Raw genomic sequence first — 26067 nt, forward strand, 5'->3', positions numbered from 1 at the left:
TCCACCAGCCTTCGTCATCGTCATCATCACCTGGTACGCTGTGGCCTCCCACAAAGACAAGGGGAGGGTAGAGGGGGGTCGGCTCCACTCTACCCTCCTGATTCCATTCCTAGATTCTGATGTTCTGGAAATGAACAACTAAATCTTTGTACTTGTACACTGTAAACTCTTTGTAATCTTCTGCAGTCTTGGGGCTTTCTTGTTCGGCGAATGTTTAAGGGCTTCTTGAAGTTCCTCCATTGAAATCGGTGACTCCAGAGCCGTTATTTGGTCTTGATTTAATTTTGGCAAATTTGGAATTTTTTCATCCAATTCTGTTTCGAGAGCTTTCTCCTGTTTTTCCTGATGTGAAGAGGAAGATATTATTTTGCCTCACATGACTGCTTTTGCCGCCTGCCCCAGCACCCAAGCTGAGACATCAGGCTGGTCATTTATCTCACAGAATATCGTCCATTCCTCCTTGAAGAATTTAATAAAATTGGGGTCCTTGAGCAATGATGTATTAAATCTCCATTGTTTAGAAAGCGGCGTTCTAATTTTTTTTGAGAGTGTCAGAGTGACTGGTGCGTGGTCGCTAATGGCAATAGGGTGAATCTTGGTGTCAAAGACGTCCTTCACAATTGAGTTACTAATTAAAAAGTGGTCCAAACGAGAGGAGGAGTGGTGCACTGGCGAGTAGTAGGTGTCTTCCTTAAGCGTGGGGTGGTGTGAGCGCCAAGCATCGCAAAGACCGAAATCACTCATGGACTGCTTTAATATGTCGGATGATTGGCAGTTGCGCTGACGAGCTGCTCTACTGATTCTGTCCACTTGTGGGTTGAATACCAGGTTGAAGTCCCCTCCCACTATGAGTGCTGTGTCTGAGTGGGCTGAGTGAACCTGACGTTTTAGTGAATCAGAATGGCTACGCCTCTTTGCTTGGTGTTAGAACTCTCTGTGAAAGTGTGCGGGACTGGGAGCTGAACACACGATTACCTGTTTTAGGTAGATGGGTTTCCTGTAACAGGACAATGTCTGCTTGTGTCGGTGTGTTAAGATTTTTAGCCGTTCTTCACGTGAGCCGATTCCACGTACATTCCAAGTGACAAACCCTAGTTTGTTAGTGTCTAAACTGATCTACTGAGTGTAAGTTGTAATCAGTCGGTGAGTGAGCAAGAGAACCTGTACCTGTGTCTTTGTGCGCGTGTGTGGTGGCGCCAGAGAGGATGAGAGTGCATGTGTGTGGCAAATGTAACAATATTATATCCCTGCACTACAAACCATGTAAACATCACATTTCAAAATGACATGGAACACAGAACAACGACAGGAAGGACAAAGGGGGGACATGAACACTCACATAAATACACACTCGAGAGTGAACTCGGCATGTAGCAGTCGACCACGTGCGTTTTTATGTTTTTAGGTTCAACACAGTGTTGAAAGAGACAGAAGAAAAAACTACGAATGAGAGAAACTGGTGTTACCTTCATCCATGACCTTCACCATGCTCACACCATCCTCGGCTGAATCCGGTGAGTTCCGGTGGAGAGAGGAGACGCGCTTTAGCAGAGCCAAGGGGTGATCTCCGGATCACGGAACAGCTGGCCGTTAACGTACAGTTTGTCCACGCGATGACAGCGCGGGATCCTCCGTCGATGAACGTCTTCCTGACAGGGAACAGGCGTTTGCGGCGCTCCAGCATCTCCTTAGGGAAGTGATCGTTCACGCTGAAGTCCGTTCCTCTCAGCTCCCTGCCCCGGCTCTTCACCAGCTCCTTCTGCTTGAAGTGCTCCAACTTCGCAACGATGGGTCTGGGCCGCCGGTTCTCTGGCCTCTTCCCTCCAAGGCGATGCACCCGGTGGAAGGTGATGTTCTTCACGGTCTCCATCGGAAGTTTCAGTTGTTTGTGGAGGAAGTCTTTGAGGGACAGCTCGGGGTCTTCCTCCGTCTGCTCAGGTATGCCGGAGAATACCAGGCTGTCCCGCATGCTCCTAGCTTGGATGTCGAGGATGGCCTCTTTCATCCGTTTGTTCTCATCTCCGTCGCCCCTCGGTGAGTGTTTTCATGGAGGCTTTCAGGGCTTGATTTTCAGCGGCCAGTGAAGCCACCTGTTGCTGGCTGAATTCCAGCGACTCTCGGAGAGCCTGGAACTCTCGGTGGAGGATTTCCACCAGAGAGAGTCTTGCGTCGAAACTTGTCAGTTTCTTGTCCATTGATTCCAGGATGTCCCCGAAGTCCTTATCGGATGATGAGGGTGCGCTGGACTGTCGGCTTCTTTTAGGAAGTGGAGTCGCCGCGTTGTCGGTCTTCCCCATGACGACTTGGTGGGAGCACTCGTCGACGTACCCCTGCAAACTTTCCAGGGTCTCTTCTTCCAGATTTATCGATGAGGCTTGTTTGTGGGTGAGAGAGTTGAAAATCTCTGACCGCAGTTTGAGTTTTTGATGAATCAAACTGTGTAAATTGGCGTGAAGGAGTTGGCTTGTTTTAGAATCTTCAGATATGTGCCGCCATGTTGAAGTACGCACCAGTGTGACGTTCACTCTGACCTGCTCAGTTCCTCCACAGTTGGACCCGTTGTTCTGTCTCACAGGTTTTTCTCTCTCTGACCTCCTTTTTGGTCTTTGTCCCCACATCTTCTCAAGCTGTAGGAGTTTCTCCTCCTTGTCTGTCTCCTCTCTCTGCGGATCTGTCCTCTCCCATGTCCTCTCTGGCTCTGGGAATCTGTCCTCTCCCATGTCCTCTCTGGCTCTGGGAATCTGTCCTCTCCCATGTCCTCTCTGGCTCTGGGAATCTGTCCTCTCCCAGGTCTCCTCTGTCTCCAACAAGGATGTATGTCTAGGAACTAGTTGCCCACTTCTGACGTCTTTTTAAGCTGGGAATGAGGACATCCACTGAGCTGGGTCACTGCCACGGCAGCTCTCCTCTAAATGAGCTTGGCTCTTTGGTTCAATGCTAGAAAAAGGTTCAATGGCCAGGAGCCCAAGAGGCCCGAGGGACTTGTTTAACTCCACTTGAGTTGTACAAATTACATTGTAATTGTCAGATTTTGTGTAACAAAAGTCAATGTCCAAACCTCTTTAAATGCAAAAAGAAGAAATTCTGAAACAAATCTGCAGGGGCGAGGATCACCAAGACAAAATCTGTAAAAACATGAATCTGATACAGTTGCTAAAACCAGATGCTTGGCTGGAATGGGGACGGGGAGAGAGAGAAACACTGCTAAACTCGTGGGAGCCCTCCTGTGCAGCGTGGTGGAAGAAACTGACATGAATATAAGACAGGGTTCCTATACAGGCCATAATTGGTGATGATAAATAGAGAAAACCCTTCAGGAGCAGGTTCATCCAGAGCTGGGCGTATCTTTCAAGATCTGGTTCACAACAGTCACAAAGTAGAACTTGGTAGCACAGAGGAGATTCCTAAAACGGATGTGTAGGACACAGAGATCAAACCAAATAGAACATACAGAGATAAAGAAGTTGGAAGTTGGACCGAAGATGCATTGAAGGAGGAATGAAGAACTCAAAAGCTCCCAAAAAATAAAGGATCAAGAAAGTTAAACTGACAAAGATTTGTACAGATATTTGCAGTTGAAGCATCACGTGAGGGCCTGACCGATAAGGATATGTTTGGGGCCGATTTCTATATCAGAGAATAAAACATTCCAATAACCAATACATTATAACCAATATATTGACCGATTATTTGTTTATTTTTTTACATGTTTCATATAAAAAGGACAAAATACCTGCTTTTGTTGTCTTAAATATCATTCCAAACACTTGTTACCAAGTTTCACCTTGAAGGGCAACCCACTATCATCTCAGTAAACATTTACAAGTCTCTCTGACAGTGTCAACATTTACAAAGTAACAGATTTATTGAAGCAGAACTCATGGCAGGGCTGTTATTGCTGTGCATTACATTGCTCAGTGTCTAATTAAGATGTCGGTCAGTGTGTCTCTGTAGGTGAGAGGCAGGCGGATGAACAGCGTCGTATGGATTCGCATGCCCTCTCAACGGTGTTCATTTTCTTTCCTCCATGAAGTTCTAACTTCGGTCTGTGTAGGAGACACACAGGCTAAGAAGGAGGGGCGTGGTGTGCTTGAGTGTGTGTGTGTTGCATAGGGGTTGGTTCACGGGGGAGTAGGCGTGTGTGCGTGCAGAGGTGCATGTGCGTAAAGGTGGGCACTCGCCGGGAACACAGAGGAGAGAGAGTCAGGGTCGGGTAGTCGCCGTAGTTTTTGTTGATCGCGACCCACTCATTCATTCATCACCCTTTTCCTGATTAATCACTGGTTTCATTTTTTCATGAATCCATCCTTGATGCGCTGTGATAGCTCTGGGCTGGTTGTTTTATAATAAATGCACCAAAACGCCTTTGGATCTCAGCGTTTCTGTCAGCTTGGCCTCTGGGAGCGCGTCATGAATCCACTAAGATGAGGACCCAACCTCCCATTCTCAGCGGCTAAAAGGATCGTGCAGGAAGCCGCAATAGTCAGAAACGCTTTTTCCTCCTCAGAAGTTAAAAACACGCAGTCCGCGCGCTGCTGAAAATAAAAGCAGCCACAACCTTTGTTTTTTGTTTTGTTTTTTTGATGAAGCGTCATGCTAATTTGCTCTGGTCTTATCTCGTCTGGTAGCATGCAGCTGCCTGAGTGAGCGGAATATTACCTTGAAGTACTGGAACGTTACTGTTACATCCTTCAGGACGCCGTGACTCACTCGCTGAAATAGTTTAGCAAGGTAGCTAACATTTAAGCTAGGTTATCCTGACTTTCTTTAGCTTGCTAACATATCACGTCACGCTGGACTGATAATCTCAGTGAAACGTGACAGACGCAACAAGGGACGTCATTGGAAACTTTTTTGTATTCCACAAACTAATTATTATAAACTCACCACTGAGGCAAGCTGCTTGATTTCAGTCTGGTATGCGATGCTGTCTTTCCAGCACCGTACACTCCTTCACGCTCACACTGTGGGGTTGCTGTGGAGCGTGACATGTCAGAGTCGGAGCGCCCTCTACTGGATACACGAGGACATCATTTCTAGACCTGACATTAGAAGCTAACGAGCAACTGAGAGCCAACCTGGCTGGCTAGCTAAATAGCCGTCAGAAAAATGAGCGCTGCACTTTGCTATTTTCATATTGTCAAACAAAAAAATGAAGTTCCAGTTCGAAACATTACCTCATCACTACAACAATGTCACAAATGAACTGAAAGACGATGCTTTCTCAAGGCACAAATGTAGAAATGAGCAATAAACATAGGAGTTGGGCAACACATGAACTCTGTGAGAAATGTTAGCTGTTCCCATGACTACCAGGTCGCTCGTGACAATGAAAGCAGTGCTAAACCAAACTCAGCCACTAGAGGGCGAAAATAGCATCAAAATAAAGTGCTTCCTCTGCCTCTTTTAGTGTTAATGGTACGTGTAATAAGTGTAGTTTGTTTGTAGTCCTGGAGGCGAGGCTTAGTAAGTTAGAGACTCGGCTCCGCACCATGGAAGCTAGCGTCCTAGTCCTTTACCTTCAGGAGCTTCTCACTCCACCTTAGCGGGTGCGGAGCCACCTAGCCTAGCCACCGCTAGCAGCCGGGTGTCCCGCTGGGTGACATCACGAGGGAAACCTAGACGCAGTAAGCCCGTGTTTGCCCACCAACCCCTTCATGTTTCCAACCGCTTTTCCCCGCTCAGCGACACACCCGCTGCGAGTAAAACTCTGCATGTCGGCTCTATTGCTCGCAGCCCCGCTGTGAAGCCGACATCAGTCATTGGCAGTTCTGTTCTCCGCAACGTGAAGGTGGAGACTCCAGCGAGCATAAAGTGCATCCCAGGGGCCAGAGCAGGCGACGTTGAGGCAAATCTAAAGCTGCTGGAAAATCGTAAGGTTAAATACAGTAAGATTGTAATACATGTCGGCGCTAATGACACCCGGCTTCGCCAGTCGGAATTAACTAAAGTTAACATGGCTTCGGTGTGCAGCTACGCAAAAACAATGTCGAACTCCGTAGTTTTCTCTGGCCCGCTGCACAATTTAGCGAGTGACGACATGTTTAGCCGCATGCGTTCATTCCATCGCTGGATGTCCAGGTGGTGCTTAGATAACAACGTGGCTTACATAGACAATTGGAGCTCCTTCTGGGGAAAGCCTGGTCTGATTCGGAGAGATGGCGTCCATCCTACTTTGGATGGTGCATCTCTCTTATCTAGGAACAGAGGCCAATTTATTAGCCATACTAATCCCTGACAAGCACCCAGAGTTCAGACCAGCAGGCAGAGCTGCAGTTTAACACGCCCCTCTGCTGGTTCCTTGGTGTTGTCACCCACCCAGCCTATAGAAACTGTGTCTGCCCCGAGGCTGTATAAGCCTGCACCCAAATCTGGAGGAGTAACTTATAGCAACTTAGTTCAAATTAAAACCACTGCTCCAGCAAATCAACACAATGCAAGTATTAAATGTGGTTTGCTAAATATTCGATCTCTCCCATCCAAGTCTCTCCTAGTGAACGATTTAATTACTAATTATCAGATTGGTGTATTAGCACTCACTGAAACCTGGGTGCAGCAAGATGAGTTTGTTAGTTTAAATGAATCTTCCCCTCCTGGTTACATTAACTACCATGTACCTCGCACCACTGGCAGAGGAGGAGGAGCTGCAATCTATCAGTCAAATTTGGTGCTGAACCCTCGACCTAACAGTTCATTAACTCATTTGAGAGCCTGACTGTCAGCTTTTCCCACCCAGACTGGAAAGCAGAGAAACCACTCTTACTTGCTGTGGTGTACCGTCCTCCTGCACCTTATTCTGAGTTCTCAGAAGAACTCCCTGACTTTCTGTCTAACTTGGCATTGAACTCAGACAAAGTCATTCTAGTGGGTGACTTTAACATCCATGTGGACATCAATGATGATCGTCTGACCACTGCGTTTAAGTCACTTCTTGATTCTGTTGGCTTCTGTCAGAGGGTAAACAAACCCACTCACACTTTTAATCACATCCTTGATTTAGTACTCACTGATGGAATAGAAGCTGACCTCATTACAGTTCTTCCTCAGAACCCCGTCTTGTCTGATCACTCCTTAATTACATTTGAATTTACTTTAACAAATTATATCCTACCTGGGAAAAAGTCCCGCTTCAGTAGAAGTCTATCTGACACTGCTGTTTCTAGATTTAGGAGCTTATTCCAGCAGAGCTTGCTGCCACATCTTGTAGTGATATAATGGGCAGCAAGCTCTGCTGGAATAAGCTCCTAAATCCAGCAGAGCTTGCTGCCACATCTTGTAGTGATATAATGGGCAGTTATGCTGATTCCACCCCCTCGCAGGTGGACTATCTTGTGGACAGCACTGCAGCAGCACTCCTTGGGACACTTGATGCCGTAGCTCCCCTGAAGAAGAAGGTTATCAACCAGAAAAGAATAGTTCCCTGGTACAGCCCAGAGCTGCGTGCCTTAAAACAGAAGACCAGACAACTGGAAAGGAAGACACATTCCAGCCAGCACGAGGAAGTCCGCCAAGCCTGGAAGGAGAGTTTATTAATATATAAAAAAGAACTCCGTAATGCTAGAAGCGCTTACTACTCGTCCCTGATAGAAAAGAATAAGAACAACCCCAGGTTCCTCTTCAGCACCGTGGGCAGGCTCACCAAGAACCATAGTGCTGTTGAGCCATGCATCCCCCCAACTCTCAGCAGTAACAACTTCCTTTCTTTCTTTACTGAAAAGATTGTGAATATTAGAACGAAGATTGCCAGTAATGGAGGACAGACTACAGTCCCCATAGAAGCACCTCCCAGACTTGGTGCATACTTGGACAGCTTCTCCCCCATCGACCTGTCAGAATTAACTTCTGCAGTCGGTTCCTCCAAGTCAGCCACTTGTCTGCTGGATCCCATCCCAACAAGCCTCCTTAAGGACGCCTTCCCTCTAGTCAACACTTCCATATTAAATCAAATTAATCTTTCCTTAGTCACAGGTTATGTGCCACAGGCCTTTAAGGTGGCTGTCATCAACCCTTCACTTCAAAAACCTTCTCTTGACCCAGATGTGTTAGCCAACTATCCAACCTCCCCTGCATCTCCAAGATCCTTGAGAAGGTTGTCCTTGAGCAGCTACATGAACATCTGCACAGCAACGAGCTCTTTGAAGCCTTCCAGTCTGGATTCAGTGAACACCATAGCACTGAAACAGCACTGGTCAGAGTCTCTAATGATCTTCTCATAGCTTCAGACAGAGGTCTTGTCTCTATGCTTGTCCTTTTGGACCTCAGTGCTGCATTTGACACCATCGACCACAGCATCCTGCTACAAAGACTAGACCATGAAACTGGGATTAAAGGAACTGCCCTAAAATGGTTCAAGTCCTACTTATCAGATAGGTTTCAGTTTGTTCATGTTAATAATGACTATTCAGAGGACAGCAGAGTTACATATGGTGGACCACAGGGTTCAGTTTTAGGACCGATGCCCTTCACTCTTTACATGCTCCCATTTGGTGACATAATACGGAAACACTCGATCAACTTCCACTGTTATGAGGACGACACACAACTCTACTGGTCGATGGAGCCAGACGACACAAGCCAGTTTACTAATCTGCAAGACTGCCTGAAAGACATTAAATCCTGGATGTCTTCTAACTTCTTACTGCTAAATTCAGATCAAACTGAGGTCATCGTGTTTGGACGTAAACACCTCAGGGACACCTCTCTAATCAGATCTCTACTCTAGATGGCATCACCTTGACCCCGAGTACAACTGCAAGGAACCTTGGAGTCTTTTTTTTTTTTTGGAACAATTTATTTATTCAAATTTCAGACAGAATACAATACAGTATTTGAGAGTGAACATAGGGTATTAATAACACCCCCCCCCCCCAACCTCCCCCATGGACAAGAATGGACAAAAAAAAAGGAGAATAAATAAACAAATAAGTCAATAAAATAACAGCAGGAGTCACATACAGTTATACATACATACGTGAATTCCAGAATGGAGCCCTATTTCAAATCCGAGCCTGGACGTCACCTAAAGGAGCAGCTCTATTGTGTAAAAAGGTTACAAATCCGCCCCAACATTTATCAAAGACTAATGGCTTTTTCTTAAGATTAAACATGATCTTTTCTGAAGGTCGGTATGACGAGAGCTCTTTAAGCCATAGAGAAACACTGGGGGAGTCCTCGCTTTTCCACTTAATGGCTATACATTTGTTAGCTGCAATTAGGGCTCGTCTGATGAAGCGAGTGTTGACTCTCATATTGATTGGCAAGACCGACAAGTCCCCTAATAGTGTCAGCCGTGGGTTGGCTGGGATTTCCACCCCCACAATTCCTCTAACAATTTCCAGGATAGGTCCAAAACATGTGGAGAAGGGATCCTATTTCAGTCTTACACCTAGGACAGCATTCAGGATGGTTGCTACTTATCTTATGGAGACGGTGTGGAGTCATGTAAACCCTATGTATAAGATTAAACTGTAAAAGTTTGTGTCGGCTGTTATATGAGAACGATTGAGAGCTACTACATATTTCCTTCCATTGGAAGTCCTCAAAGGTAGAATTAGTGTCTGTTTCCCACTTAAGTTTTGCTTTAGAAGCTTCATTTTCTGCCAGGCTCCTTAGTCTGTTGTAAGCATAGGATAAAAAGCCTTTAGAGTTATGCTTGTCTCGCATCATACTATCTATCACAGAGTCCTCCAAGGGGCTAAGTTTCCCACCTTGCTGTACCCTGATAAAATCTCTGACTTGTAGATATTTAAAAAAGTGTGCAGAGGGGAGCCCGAAAGAAAGTCTCAGTTGCTCAAAGGATCTCAGATTATTGTGCTCATATAAATGGTGCTCATGCCTCTGCTGTGCCAGTCTCTTGTAATGCTGTCTCTCAATGCCCCAGGTAAAGTCGGATTAAAATGAAATGGAGTGGAAGCGTATAGTGTGCGGACATAATGGAACTTTGATCTGGTTTCATCCCAGATTTTGGATGTAAGTTTTACCATCGGGGTCACATTTCTTTGCTTGTGATAAGAGTGAATAAATGGGATGCTTGCCAAGACTTCCGTTGCATGAGATTGTTCCATCTGTTTCCAAGATGGCGGGTGTTCTAGATCTTTGATCCAAGTCCAGACGGCTCTGGACTGAGCAGCCAAATAATATGACTGAAAATCTGGGAAGTTCAAACCACCCTGATCAGTGGGCCGACAAAGGCTTTTGAGCTTAACTCTGGGGATTTTACCGTTCCACAGAAATCTAGATATCAGCCTATCCAGGTTTCTAAAGAAAGTCTTCGGAATTGGTGTTGGCAGTGCTTGAAACAAGTAAAGAAATTTCGGTAAAATATTCATTTTAATACAATTTATTCTTCCAATTAGGGATATGGGAAGAGACTTCCATCTGTCTAGATCGGCTTCAACTTTTTTAAACAAAGGATCATAGTTAAGAGAGTAAATCTGATGTAACTGGTTAGGTATTTGCATACCAAGATAACCAACCTTATCAGGGTCCCAATGAAAGGGAATGTTTCCCCTTGCTATTCCTTGAGCAGCTGAGTTAATAGGTATCATCACACTTTTCTGTTTATTTATTTTGTATCCGGAAATGCAGTTATATTCTTCTAACAGGGTGCAGATGGCGGGGAGCGATATCTCTATATTAGTCAGATACAGCATAATGTCGTCAGCATAAAGCGAAATAACATGCTTCACATCTTCGACCATAATGCCCTCTATTACAGGATGTGCTCTAATAGCAGGTGCGAGGGGCTCTACCACCAGTGAGAAGAGGAGCGGAGACAAGGGACAGCCCTGGCGAGTGCCACGCGACAGGGAGAAGAGACATGAGATGTCAGAGTTTGTTGGAATCATTGCTGATGGATTAAGATGGAGTATCTTTATCATCTGTATCAAATTTGGGCCGAAATTCATTTTTCTAAAAACTGCAAAAAGATAGGGCCGTTCTAAACGATCGAATGCCTTTTCAGCATCTAATGAAAGGCCAACAACCGGTACATTAACATTTTGGGCGCAGCAAATTACATTCAGGAACCTGCCAATGTTATCCGAGGAAAAGCGGTTCTGAATGAAGCCAGTTTGATCTTTATGTATGAGGTCAGGTATCACTTTCTCTAGTCTGGTGGCTATGACTTTGGTAAAAATCTTATATTCTGATGAGAGAAGGCTATGGGCCTGTAAGAGCCACAGAGTTTTGGGTCCTTGCCTGGTTTTAGCAAGACAGTGATCAGAGCCTGTTCCTAAGTTTTAGGAAGTTTGTGTATTTCAAGTGAGTGTTTGAACATGTCCATTAGCGGTGTTATTAAAATAGACGCAAATGCTTTATAAAAGTCCATAGAAAATCCATCCGGCCCCGGTGACTTTCCTGATGAAAGCTTACCAATTGCATTTAAAACCTCCTGTTTACTAATATTTGCCTCTAAGCCATCCCGTGTCTCCACCGCCACCCCCGGAAAGACAAGCCCCTCCAAAAAGTCGGCCATTTTATGAGTGTCGACGCCCTGAGAGGAATACAAGTCTGCATAAAAATCGTTTAAAATGTCATTGATACGTTTGGGATCATGGACTATTGAGGCATTATCTCTGGTCTTCATTGAGGGGATGCATCTTGAGTTTTCCTCTTTTCGAATCTGCCAGGCTAATAATTTACCACTCTTATCCCCATGTTCATAGTATTGCTGTTTCGTTCTAGCCATGGCATTCTCAATCGCCCTAGTGGTTAGCAGATTGTATTCCGTCCTTTTAATGTTTAGAAGATGAAAAGTCGCTTCATGATGAGTTTGGGAGTGTTCTTTTTCAAGATTCCTAATCTCTGATTCAAGTGTTTTGGTTTTCAACGTGTATTGCTTTTTTTTCCATGACGTGTAGCTTATAGTGTCACCTCTTACATATGCTTTTAAGGATTCCCACACAGCCGTTGGTGAGGCAGTCCCTCTATTAATGCTAATAAAACTTTCAACTTTGTTACTAATTAGTGTAACATAGTTTTCGTCGTTAAGTAGATATGTGGGGAAACGCCAAAGTCTGTAACTATTAGTAATGTTCCTTTGAGCCATCTGGAGCATGAGAGGGGCATGATCCGAGTGAGTCATAGCTAAATATTCGCATGAGGATATAAGGTGGAACCTGTCAGGACGAGTAAGAAAATATCAATTCTGGAGTAGCTTTTATGAGCATGTGAGGAAAAGGAATACTCACGAACTAACTTGTGTTTTTCTCTCCAGACATCTACAAGTTTGAAATGTGCTGTTTCTTTTTTGAGAGTCTTAGCTGCTTGGGATAGAGTTTTGGGATTAGAGGATGATCGATCTTTGGACGGGTCCAGAACTAGATTCATATCACCACCTATGAGAAGTTCACCAGCATGACAAATTAGTGTGAAAAACAAGCTTTGGAAAAATTGAGGACAGTCATAGTTTGGGCCGTAAATATTAACTAGTGTGATAGGTTCACCTACCAGGGAACCCTTAAGTATTAAGTATCTGCCCTGTTTGTCTTTCTCAACCTTATCCACTTGTAGGGGGACCCTTGGGGTCATTTTTGAACAGGACCTTTCCTTCAGCTCCCACATAAATCATGTGACTAGGACCGCCTTCTTCCATCTGCAGTATCACTAAGATCAGGAAGATCCTTTCCCAGAGTGATGCTGACAAACTGGTGCATGCATTTATCACTTCTAGGCTGGACCACTGCAACTCTCTCCTGTCAGGATGTCCTAAATTCTCTCTAAAGAGTCTCCAGCTGGTCCAGAACGCTGCAGCCAGGGTTTTGACGGGAGTTAAGAAGAGAGAACACATCTCTCCACTTTAGCTTCTCTCCTTCCTGTAGGATCTAGAATCCACTTCAAAGTCCTTCTGCTGACTTATAAGGCTCTCAATGATAAAGCCCCATCCTATCTGAAAGAACTCATTAGTCCCTGCTGTCCACCAGAGCACTCCACTCCCAGAATGCAGGTCTTTTAGTGACTCCCAGTATCTCTAAAACAGACTGGGAGGTAGAGCCTTTAGTTGCTGGGTTCCTCTACTGTGGAACCAGCATCTCTCCATGGGTCAGAGAGGCAGACACTTTAACTACGTTTAAGTCCAGGCTTAAGACCTTCCTCTATGACAGAGCCGTCAGTTAGGACTGGTTCAGGTAGCTCTGAACCATTGATAGCTATGCTGCTACAGGCTGAGACTGCTGGGGGACACATCAGGTTACATGGAGCCCTTCCCTCCTCTCCTCTCTTCTCTCCCCCTCTCTCCTCCTCTCCTCCCTGCACATTTTTGGAACTGTCACTACCACTACTTGTTGCACTTTGTAGTTTGGCCTTGGTGTCTCTCAGTCTCTGTGTTTCCACAGATCCACCAGAGCTCCAACCGCCGCCTGCATCACCCCCCCCCCCCCCTTATTCCCCACTGTTACACCGGCCTGCGCTCCCCTCCCATGAACCAGTCTACCATCCAGTCCCCCATCAAGCTGGCTTGCTCTCCCTGCCTCCCCTTCCATGAACCAGTCTACCATCCAGTCCCCCATCAAGCTGGCTTGCTCTCCCTGCCTCCCCTTCCAGGAACCAGTCTACCATCCAGTCCCCCATCAAGCTGGCTTGCTCTCCCTGCCTCCCCTCCCATGAACCAGTCTGCCATCCAGTCCCCCATCAAGCTGGCTTGCTCTCCCTGCCTCCCCTCCCATGAACCAGTCTACCATCCAGTCCCCCATCAAGCTGGCTTGCTCTCCCTGCCTCCCCTCCCATGAACCAGTCTACCATCCAGTCCCCCATCAAGCTGGCTTGCTCTCCCTGCCTCCCCTTCCATGAACCAGTCTACCATCCAGTCCCCCATCAAGCTGGCTTGCTCTCCCTGCCTCCCCTTCCAGAAGCTTCCTTCTTCAACTGTTATTAACATTTCCATGTTTCCCACATTCTGCATTGAAACTGTTTTCTTGTCTGTAACAACATCGACTGCACGTCTGTCCCTCCTGGTGAGGGATCCTCCTCTGTTGCTCACCCTGAGGTTTCTCAGATTTTTCCCTGTTAAAGGTTTTCTATGGAGTTTTTCCTCAGTCGATGTGAGGGTCTGAGGACAGAGGATGTTGTTATGATGCCATGAAGCCTGGAGACAAACTGGTGGTGAAAACGGCTCTACAAAGAAAATTACCTTGCCTTGCCTTCTCATATCTCGATCATGTAACATCACACACGTTAATAAGTCGCATGAGCAAAGACTCATTCCTAAAATACTGATTTTTAACCACATCAACCTCCCCTCTTACAGCTCCTACGTTCTTAATCTCTCACCCTCCCCACCGTCTCCCCCGACCTCCCATTCATGTAAAGCCAAGTCAATCAGCAAGACACCACAGGGAATCGAACCCCGTCCCAGTAAACCAGGAGTACCGTTACCAGTGTCTTTTACTTTTTGATGGAACATGAAAGGAAAAGCAAAACCTGCATTCCACCAGCATGTGAGTGCCAGGATCTCATCTTCTGGCATCATTATCCTACACTTGGGTCACCAAAGGTGACTGGAGCTCTCCTCACACAGGCCCAGTGGCAGCAGCAGACCTCATGTGCTTTACAAACGCCAGTGTTTATGGCGCATTAACAAGAAAACAACTCCAGTTGACCATCGCAACTGGTTTTCTATGAAAAATTAGAACAATGTTGTAAAAATTGAGAGTTCCTTTTATTTGTCCCCAAATAATTGCAAATAGCTTTCGTCAAAATCGTGCAGCCCCAGTTTAGGGACGTCGCTATTTTCCAGATCATACACGACCTCCACAATGATTCCCCAGAGTTAAGGTAATACCACAGGTATTACTGCAAATACCAGCAGTACTGCTGTTGACACTGCCAGTGGTGGTCCTGTGGAGTAGAGCTGGATTCTGCAAAAACTGCAGGTCTGATTATTGGAGCCAATTGATCTTCTACCTCTAAATGCTGTTGGAATGCAGGAAACGAAACCTCTTATAAACCCCCACCCTACTGTGTCCCCACCGTTCCTACTTCCTCCCTCACCCCCTACTGTCTTGTCCCCCATCCCTCTTACTGTCCCTCACCTAGAGCCTGACTGTCTCTCACCCCTCCCACCTCCTGTCTCACTCCTCCACCACTTCACTTACGTGGGAGGACAGTTTTAAAGCGTTTCACTCTAACTGCCTTATTTCTGTTGGAGGCTTGGGCGATGGACTGGAGGCGTTTGTCTTTACGAAACGCCCAATAAATAGTCAGCCTCCATTCCCTCTCCTCCCTTGCAGTGAAAGCCCTGTCTGTCACTTTCAGTCTCTTCTCCCTGCGACCCTCCCAGATATTTTTCTGCCTCCATTCCCTCTCCTCCCTCTGTCTCCTTCTCTCTTCTTCCTGCAGCCTCTCCTTCCTCTTTGTTTCCTCTTGGTTGAGGATCACCTGTCTCAGTCTTGCCTGTTTTATCAAGGCACTTTTCCCCATGTCACCCCTCTGTCTAACCGATTCCTCCCTCATCTTCCTCCCTTTGTCTACGTCTTGGTCTAACCTCTCCCTCTCTAACCAGGCATCCCTCCTTTTTCTGTACCTTTCCTTGTCTCCTAGCCTCTGGTCTTCCTCCTCTGCCTTTCTTACCTTTTCTTCTTGTTCCCTCTCCAGCCTCTCAGTCTCCAACAGCTTAGCTCTGTCCCTTCTGGATCTTTCCAGCTTCCTCTGCCTCTCCTCCTCCTCCACTATTCTCCACCACTCCTTCCCCATCGTCTCTACTTACTATCCTGTCAAATTCAAACAACTTCACATGAATCAAAATACATGATGTGACTCAACCGACACATTCAAACAGACAAACAGCTAATGAATCCACAACCAGGAGTCAATATTAACTGTCACATCAGCAACAATGAATTCACAATCCCTAACAAGTCAGCTGAACTCTCTCCTGTCCGTCTCTCTTCTCTGACCTTACGTTTGCTGCCTCCTTCTGCTGCTCAGTCCTCCTCTACTTGTCAACTCTGGAAAGATGATAATAGAATCCAACATCAAATTGACTCAGCAGTTTATAGTTTTTACCATTGCATTTATATTGAAATTCTCCATTTTATGATCCCTGTCATTTAGAGAAAGCTCTACTCAAACATGTGGTGTGTAAAACTTGGTGTGAATATTAAATGAGGCTCAGTAGAAACTATGCTATTTTCTGGTTTTTGGTGAGTCCAAGAAGCTTAAATTCACACTGTACCATCATTTATCAGCTCTGATAATAGACGGAGCCTTTAATACAGTGCCAGACCCAGGAACAGATCCATTAGAATGACAAATACCAACCTGGAGCTGCACCAGCCTGATAAAACAGTACATGGATGAACTTGACCTCATTCACAAGTGAAATGAGACCAGCAAGTCAGTCCTCTTAATGTTGGAAAAAGACATTTTGGACAAAATAATGCCTTTGTCTGCATCACCAAGCAAAAAAAGCCTTTTTCAAATTAAAGTCACAATACTTATGCTAAGCTAATTAGCTTAGCCTAATAATTTACACGGTTTACAGTGACGAACTGTAAAACTAACAGATTCCTGTACATTTCTGTCAATTATCAATCTCACTTCATTGTGGACTGCAGTCCGGGGCAGGAAGGCGAACTGAGCCCAGCCTCGCACGGTGGACCATGAGTGGATAAGAAGCGGGTGAATCGGGTCTTACCGCGCTGAAGCTCCCCGAGGGTCGCTGAAGGCCGCCGAAACTCCAAAAAAGCTGGGAGAAGCTCGTTCAAAGATGTCCCTGCAAGTTTTAGTGGCTCCTCAGAAAGTACGAGACTCTCCGAGCAGCTGGAGGTGAAATAACCGTTGATGATCTGCTTCCGTCTCCATATATCAGCTATATCGTGATGGGCGGGGCTACGTGATGACGTCTGCTGAAGCGCCTGGTTGCTAGGTGTCACTTTTTTAATTCTCCTCATCCTCTCAGGACTGACTGCGCGCGCGCACACATACAAGACATTCAAAAATAAATGTCAGCGTGTATCAATAAATTAATAAACAGTGTCTGATTAAAAAGGATAATTTTATCACTCTTATATAAGAAATATATTGAGTTAACATGCGCTGTTGCAATGAGTGTTTCTATGGATGGAAAATTGCGTGTGTGCGTCAGCGTGTGTGTGCGTCAGTGTGTGTGTGTGTGTGTGCGTCAGTGTGTGTGTGTGTGCGTCAGTGTGTGTGCGTGCATGCGCGATATGGCCTCTTAAATTATATCTCAGTATTTCAGGTACATTTTGATCACGATTGTCTTGACAAGATTTAAAAACAAATTGTCTTGGGGGCGGCACGGAGGTGCAGTGGTCAGCACTGTCCCCTCACAGAAAGAAGGTTTCAGGTTCCAGCCCCGGCTGCAGCTCGGGGTCTGTCTGAGTGAGTCTCCATGTTCTCCCTGCACCTGCGTGGGTTCTCTACGGTACTCCAGCTTCCTGCCACAGTCCAAAGATCTTCATCAAGAGGAGACGAGGTTCATCCAGACAAGAGGATTAGAAGTAGAAAATGGATGGATGAATGGATGGATGGATGGATGGATAGATAGATGGATGGATGGATGGATGGATAGATGGATGGATGGATAGATGGATGGATGGATAGATAGATGGATGGATGGATGGACGGATAGATGGATGGATGGATAGATGGATGGATGGATAGATGGATGAATGGATAGATGGATGGATGAATGGATGGATAGATGGATGGATGGATAGATAGATGGATGGATGGATAGATGGATGGATGGATGGATAGATAGATGGATGGTTGGATAGATGGATAGATGGATGGATAGATGGATGGATGGATAGATGGATGGATGGATAGATAGATGGATGGATGGATGATAGATAGATGGATGGATGGATGGATAGATGGATGGATGATAGATAGATGGATGGATAGATAGATGGATGGATGGATGATAGATAGATGGATGGATAGATAGATAGATGGATGGATGGATGATAGATAGATGGATGGATAGATAGATGGATGGATGGATGATAGATAGATGGATAGATAGATGGGTGGGTGGATGGATGGATAGATAGATGGATGCATGGATCGATGGATAGATGGATGATGGATGGATGCATGGGTGGGTGGATGGATGGATGATGGATGGATGCATGGATGATGGATGGATGGCTGGATGCATGGATGGTTGGATGGATGGATTGCTTGATGCATGGCTGGATGGATGCATGGGTGGGTGGATGGATGGATGCATGGATGGATGGACTGTCTTGGTGGTGAGTGCAGGCAGCAGCATTTCTTCGTGCCAACAACATTCAGTAATTAACAGTTTCCATCCTCCTCTGACGAGCCGCTGCCATCCTGACAGCTGCCTGATTCATGTGCTTCTCCAGGACTGCAGGAGGCCATCAATTTGATGTCCATCAGTAGAATTTTACCATTGAATCCTTCCATGAAGTCCTTGCTGCTCAGGGAAACAGGAACACTGGGCTCAGCAGAGCTGCAGCTCTCTGTCAGTCTGGCCACTGTGCTGAAGAGGAACCTGGGCTTGTTCTGATTGTCCTCTCTTCATGCTGAGTCGTAGGCTGCTCCAGGTTTACGTGGGGCTTTCCTGTCATTTTTGAAGCTCTCTTGCCAGATCACGTCACTCTTCCAGTTTTGAGGCCAGCCATATCCTCTCCAGCTTTGTGTTGTTTGTTTCAGCTGTTGAATTGCAGAATTGTTCCATGGTGCTTGTTTCCATTGCTTTGTTCAGAAAACCTGGCAGGAGGAAGTTTAAATTTGAAAACGTAGCCAAAGGAACGAGTCAACTTTTTCAAACATGTCACCTTCACACACTCTCATTCTGGTGCCTCCACATCTGGGCCTAACACTCGCCCTGAACTTCAGATTTGAACACTTAAACAGCACTCGGGTCTTTGTACGTTCTCTCATGAGCCTTTGCAAACTTAGCAGGTCCAGAACTTCTCTTCCAATTCATTGTGTTTCAAGAGACCCACAATTCCCCATGAGAGTAGAAAGGTGATTTTGCATGACTTTATGTCACATTGAAGTTGACCTTTGACCTGTCAGAAACAAAATGTCATCTCTTCATGCTATTAGACATTTATGTGAAAAAGACTTTGCCAGAGGAGTATAAATGTTTGAGTTGTGGGAAAAACCTCCCAAACAGATCTGTGCTGCCTCCTGGTGGACATTTCTGATAACTGCTAGTGCACGTGATTAACTTGAGGTTTCTGAATCCTTCTTCATTGATCACACCACATGAAGCTGAGCACACGTTGTCTAAAATCACGTTCTTTTATACGTGCTGGGAAAGTTGTAGGTGATACCTCATTTGCACATTCAAACATATTTGAGAACATTTTCAAGAACTTCAGTGAAACATTTCAACATTCATTTTGGTGAAGTGGAAGTCACCGTTGATCCCTCAAAGCCTTCCAGAGATACGATGTTGAGGAGAATGGGACGGACGGACGGGTGGAAGGAAGGCCTGAAAACACATAACAACCATGACTGTCATCGGCGTGGGGGCGTGGTCAGATAAGAGCTGTATTCTGACCTGAGAGCTTCCAGGCGACAGTGTGGATCCTGCAGTCCAGCAGACAGCAGCTTCAGCCCTGAATCCTGCATCTGGTTGTTACTGAGGTTCAGTTCTCCCAGACGAGAGGACTGAGAGCTGAAAACTGAAGACAGAACTGAACAGCTTCTCTCTGAGAGGTTGCACTTCACCAGCCTGAAGAAGAAATGGAAACATTTGAAAACACATCTGTCAGCGATGAAAAATGTTCTAATTTTAAGGTCAAGAATCATGGTGACATTATTTATATATGCCTCATTTTCTTAGTGCAGATCATTTAAGACTTTGACAGAACACTTCAATTGTCATTTTGATGAAATGGAAAACACCGTTGATCCCTCAAGGTGGTACTGAGATGGACTTGATGAATGGATAATGATGTCACATGGAAGTTGACCTTTGACCCTGGGATATAAAATGTGATCATTTCATGCTATGAGACAATTGAGTGAATATTTGCCACAAGTGTGAATCATTGAGTCACACCAAAAACTGTGCTCTCACAGTGACCTTTGACCTCCACACACACACACACACACACACACACACACACACACACACACACACACACACACACACACACACACACACACACACACTATATCCTGAGATCTGAGCACTGAAACCGTACTCAGAGCTGGTCTGTCCACAAATGTGGGGAGAAAAAGGTGTCCTGGGTCACACTGAAGCCTCATCAGCTGATACTCTTTGTTTAAGTGGAAATACCCCCTGCTGAGAGAGAGAGAGGGGCAGCGTCTGATCAAAACATTCTCATGTGGAAGCTCATTGAGAGAGATTATTGTTACTGCAGCTGCAATCAACATCTTGGGGAATTTGATGAGTTAGGAACATGCTGAGAAACACAACTGGTCTGGATCATGATCATTTCTCCCTCTTCTGCTTTTTAATTTCTGAATGACAAACATGATAAAAGTCCACCAACGGCACCGCTGCCTCAGCACAGCCAGCCACTTGTGATGGAACACATCAGGGTGGATGATCAAACCAGGTGCACACAGGGCCTGAGATATGATGTTGAGGAGAACGGGACAGATGGACGAGAGGAAGGCTGCTTTGAAAACATTACACCTCCAACGACGACTGTCACCGGCGTGAAGGTGTGACAAAGTGAGAGGTGTTGTCTGACCTGAGAGTTTCCAGGTGACAGTGTGGATCCTCCAGTCCAACAGACAGCAGCTTCACTCATGAATCCTGCAGCTGGTTGTTCCTCAGGTTCAGTTCTCCCAGACTAGAGGACAGACTACAACTCAGCTGGTTGTTCCTCAGGTTCAGTTCTCCCAGACTAGAGGACAGACTACAACTCAGCTGGTTGTTCCTCAGGTTCAGTTCTCCCAGACTAGAGGACAGACTACAACTCAGCTGGTTGTTCCTCAGGTTCAGTTCTCCCAGACGAGAGGACAGACTACAACTCAGCTGGTTGTTCCTCAGGTTCAGTTCTCCCAGACGAGAGGACAGACTACAACTCAGCTGGTTGTTCCTCAGGTTCAGTTCTCCCAGACTAGAGGACAGACTACAACTCAGCTGGTTGTTCCTCAGGTTCAGTTCTCCCAGACTAGAGGACAGACTACAACTCAGCTGGTGTTCCTCGGCGGGTGATGAAGAGGTGTGGCCAGGATCCAACACCATAGGATGCACTGTCTGTTCCAGGTCTTCAGCATGACGGAGTCTGCCGCCAACACGAATGAGCTCCTCCTCCTTATCCACCTCAGGTGACAAGGTGAGCAATCTGCTGCTGGATGAGACAGGTTTGCCTGCTTTCAGGAGCCACAGTTCTTCTGGGAAGCTCTCGCTGGGATCACTTGAGGATGAGGGTCTCTGCATTGCGGTGACCTTCAGCAGTGCAGTCCCTGTTCTGATCTGCCCCCCCATGCAGCTCCTGCGCTGTAGCTTCTAGCAGCTCCCTCCAGGTGTCACACTGCTTCGTGTTCACATCTGACGCACTGACTGTGGTTGCAGTGACACCACAGGAGATAGACTTCCGTAGCTCAGAGGCGTCGCCCACATCTTCAACACCAGGTTTGACAGGCCACTCTTGGGCTGGAGGAGGAACGGAGGCCCTTGGCAGGGGGGCTGGAGCCTATCCCAGCTGCCTTTGGGCGAGTCGCCAGTCCATCGCAGGGCCGATGCATACAGTTGGACAACCATTCCCTTCCACAGCCACACCTACGGTCAATTTCAACGTTTTTGGATGTGGGAGGAGGCCAGAGTGCCTGGAGAAACCCACCCAGGCTCAGGAGGAACATGCCAACTCCACACAGAGAGATCCCACGCTCAGCTCGAACCTGGAACCTTCTTGCTGTGAGGCCCACTGTGCTGCCCATCCCTCTCCCACTCTCAGCCAATCTTCACCCCAATCAGCCTCTACCACTCACACCTGTTCACCCCACAGGTTATGAAGCTTCCCCTGCCCTCCTCATTGTCAGATTGTTTCTCTGCTTTGTGAGAGTCTCCAGCACTTTTCTCCTGCTTGCTTTGCCTGTTGCCGACCCTGCCTGCTCCTGTTTCTGCCTCCTGTCTGCCCCTTTGGTAACATCCATGCTGACTTTTCCTTTGTTGTGTTTTGTAGAAGACCTTTTTTTTTTGGACCTTTTTCCTTTCTTGCTCTGATTTTTGTTTGCTGCCCCTTCCCCTCTCACCTGCTCCCGTTCCCTGGTGGACGTGCTTCTGCATCAGCCAAGCTTTCCCAAGTTGCTCAGAAAGTTCTTTTGCATTTTCCTTCACCAATGTCTCGTGTGTTGCATTTGGGTCCATTTTAGTCCTCGTTTCACATTAAGTGTAAATCAAAGGGGATTAGTGTCAGATTCACTCGTGCCTCAATGATGCAACAATGAGATTAATATCCACAATCAATCATCTGTTCATTAAAACCTGATTTTTCTTGTGTCAACACATTTCTTTTAAAATCAACAGGAGTTGTCATGGAATCTGGTTCTGTCTTTCAATGGTATGATAGCAGTTGACAGCGTAGGAGCTCGTAGCTTTGAGTTTGGTGCTCACATAACACAGCAGCTTCAAACAGAAGCTTTTCTTGTTTTGGTCAAGTGAAGGGTTTGTTGTCCCAGAAAAACATTCACTGTAGTTGGTGAAACTCAAATGTTTACCATTTGAGTAAAACTCTGTAATTGTACTGATCAGTACAAGGAGCAACCCAGTCTTTGTAGGGATTAGGGTTGGGATTCATTAGGATTTTAATGATTCCGAATCCTTACCGAATCCTTCAAAATGGTCCGAGTCCTTACCGAATCCTTCAAAATGGTCCGAGTCCTTACCGAATCCTTCAAAATGGTCCGAGTCCTTACCGAATCCTTCAAAATGGTCCGAGTCCTTACCCAATCCTTCAAAATGGTCCGAGTCCTTACCGAATCCTTCAAAATGGTCCGACTCCTTACCGAATCCTTCAAAATGGTCCGAGTCCTTACCGAATCCTTCAAAATAGTCCGAGTCCTTACCCAATCCTTCAAAATGGTCCGAGTCCTTACCCAATCCTTCAAAATGGTCCGAGTCCTTACCCAATCCTTCAAAATGGTCCGAGTCCTTACCCAATCCTCTGACTGAATCCTACATTGTATCCATGATACCTGCTACCAGACTATTAAATATCAGATCTCTGATGCTGAAAACTGAAATGGTTAATGAACTGATATCTGACAATTGTACTGACCTGCTCTGTCTCACTGAAACCTGGCTGCTTGTTGATGAGTATGTTAGTCTAAAAGAATCCACTCCTCCCAGTCACATTAATACTCATATTCCTCCAGGCTCTGGCCCAGGAGGTGGGGTGGCAGCCATTTTTGACAAAAGTTTAGTTATAAATCCCAAACCCAAAATAAGTTTCAATTCATTTGAAAGCCTGATTCTCAGTTTGTCTCATCCAGCCTGGAAAACTCTACAGCCACTCTTATCTACTATTGTGTACCGCCCTCCTGGTCCTGACTCTGAATTCTGATCTGAATTCTCAGAGTTTCTATCAGTTTAGTTCTCAAATCAGATCAAGTCATGATTGTAGGTGACCTCAATGTTCATGTGGATGTTGATAACCACAGTCTGGTGCTGCATTTCTCTCTCTTCTAGACTCACTTGGTTTCCATCAGTCTGTTCATGAACCGACTCACCATCACAACAACACCCTTGACCTCGTCCTAACATGTGGAATTGAAGCTGAACATCCAGTTGTATTTCCACAGAACGCTTTTATCAGACCATCAATTAATCGCTTTTGAATTTGCACTAATCAACGACACTCCACTCAGGAAAACGGTGGTTTCCAGATGTTTGTCTGATCAGGCCACAGCTGGATTTAAGGAAGGGATTCCATTGGCGCTAAATTCAGTGTCTTGTCCCATTGTTACAGAGGACACTGTTGTCAACCTTAGTCCCTCCCAAACTGATCATTTTATCAAGAGTGCAACAGGCACCTTAAGAACAACTTTGGACTCAATTGCCCCATTAAAAAGAAATCTATAAATCCAAGGAAACAAGCACCTTGGTACAATTCAGAAACCAGACAGCTTAAACAAAAAATCCAGAAGTTAGAGAGAATATGGCGCTCCTCCAAACTGGAGGAGTCTGATACAATCCGGCAAGACAGCCTTAAAAGTTACAAGAAAGCCCTTCGTATAGCGAGAGCAGCCTACCACTCGGCACTCATCGAGGAGCAGAAGAACAACCCCAGGTTCCTCTTCAGTCCTGTAGCCAGACTGACAGAGAGCCACAGCTCTACTGAACCAAGCATTCCTGTTTCCCTGGGCAGAAAAGATTCTACGGACTTCTTTAATGACAAAATTGTCCTTATTAGAGAGAAAATTCACCTCCTCCTGCCATCAGCTGACAGCATGGCACCTATAGCCTCAGAAGCCTTCGAGGCTGCTGGAGGACCAGACATGCACTTGACAGTTTTTCTACCGTTAGCCTTGATGAGCTCAGTTCAATCATTTCCTCCTCTAAACCATCCACCTGTCTTCTCGACCCCATCCCAACCAAGCTACTTAAGGACTCTCTACCCCTCATTAGCCTCTCTCTCTTGGACATGATCAATGTGTTGCTGGTATCTGGTTACGTCCCACAGTCCTTTAAAGTGGCAGTAATTACACCCCTTCTCAAAAACGCAACCCTGGATCCAGGAGTTTTGGCCAACTACAGACCAATATCAAGTCTTCCATTTCTCTCCAAACTTCTGGAGAAAGCAGTTGCTCAACAGGTCTGCGACTTTCTCCACAGCAACAGCTCATGAGAGGATTTCCAGTCAGGGTTAAGCATTCATCCTAGCACAGAAACAGCACTAGTCAAAGGAACTGCACTAAACTGGTTTAGGTCATATTTACTAGGTCGAGCTCAGTTTGTACTAACTAATGATAAACCCTCGGAAACCACTGCAGTCACTTGTGGTGTTCCACAAGGATCTGTGCTTGGACCAATCCTCGTCACCCTTTATCCGCTTCCTCTCGGTCACATTATTAGGAAACACTCCATTAGTTTTCACTGCTAAGCAGACGACCCACAGCTGTACGTATCAATGCATCCTCATGAAATAAATCAGCTGACTAAACTGGAGGCCGTCTAAAGGAGATAAAAACTTGGATGACCCATAATTTCCCTCTATTAAACTCAGATAAAACTGAAGTCATTGTCCTGGGCCCAAAACACCTTAGAGACACCCTATCTCATGAGACAGGTACCCTGGAAGGCATTACCTTGGCCCCCAGCACGACCGTAAGGAACCTAGGAGTTCTCTTTGATCAGGATCTGTCCTTTAATGCCCACATGAAGCAAATTTCTAGGACTGCTTTCTTTCATTGACAAAACATCGCTAAGATCAGACACATCCTGTCTCAAAGGGATGCAGAAACACTAGTCCATGCCTTTGTCACTTCCAGGCTGGATTACTGCAATTCCCTCCTATCAGGCTGCACCAATAAGTCCCTAAAGACTCTCCAGCTGGTCCAGAATGCTGCTGCCAGCGTGTTGACAAGAACTAGTAGAAGAGACCATGTCTCTCCTGGACTGGCTTCTCTGCATGGCTCCCTGTCAAATTTAGAATAGAATTCAAAATTCTCCTTCTAACATACAAAGTCCTCAACAGTCAGTCTGCTTCATCCCTGACAGAGCTTTTAGTCCCCTATTATCTAGCCAGAACCCTTCGCTCCCAGGATGCAGGGTTCCTGCTGGTTCCTAGAGTTCTAACAGTAGAATGGGAGCCAGAGCCTTCAGCTATCAGGCTCCCCTCCTGTGGAACCGTCTCCCAGTTTCGGTCCAGGACACAGACACCCTCTCGACCTTTAAGAGCAGACTTAAGACCTTCCTTTGCTTCTTAGGCTGGCCCTTAGATCTGCTGCTATAAGCTTAGGCTGCTGGGGGATCTCCCATGGTGCACTGGGCTTCTCTCTCCTCCTCTCTTCCCTCTCTACCCTCCTATATGCAGTGTTGGGGTAGTTACTCAAAAAAAATAATCCATTACACATTACGAGTTACTTTTAAAAAAGTAATCCCTTACTTTACTTAGTTATTCGCTGCTGAAAGTAACTAGT

At 46.0% G+C, this 26067-nt stretch overlaps 1 protein-coding gene and 1 long non-coding RNA gene across 3 annotated transcripts in view; one reads left to right on the top strand and one right to left on the bottom strand.

Moving 5' to 3' along the window:
- The window catches only part of LOC147245819 (uncharacterized), a 48629-nt gene that overhangs the window by 14912 nt on the left and 7650 nt on the right, over nt 1–26067 (bottom strand). The window contains exon 5 of one of the 2 annotated variants that reach the window (XR_015110223.1): nt 19533–19678. The exons of the other annotated variant lie outside the window; for it this stretch is intronic. The gene's annotated coding sequence lies outside the window, so the exon portion shown is untranslated. Of the gene's footprint in view, nt 1–19532; nt 19679–26067 lie in introns of those variants that run through there. 2 annotated transcript variants of the gene reach the window in all.
- Nucleotides 967–10749, top strand: LOC147245820 (uncharacterized). Its single transcript, XR_015110235.1, has 3 exons — nt 967–1847; nt 1939–2034; nt 10718–10749. It is a non-coding gene; the product is annotated as an uncharacterized LOC147245820 (long non-coding RNA).

The sequence above is a fragment of the Aulostomus chinensis genome, chromosome 18 (genome assembly GCF_037954235.1).
Source record: "Aulostomus chinensis isolate RoL2024-O1b breed Wild chromosome 18, RoL_Achi_v1.0, whole genome shotgun sequence".
NCBI classification, from domain to species: Eukaryota; Metazoa; Chordata; class Actinopteri; order Syngnathiformes; family Aulostomidae; genus Aulostomus; species Aulostomus chinensis.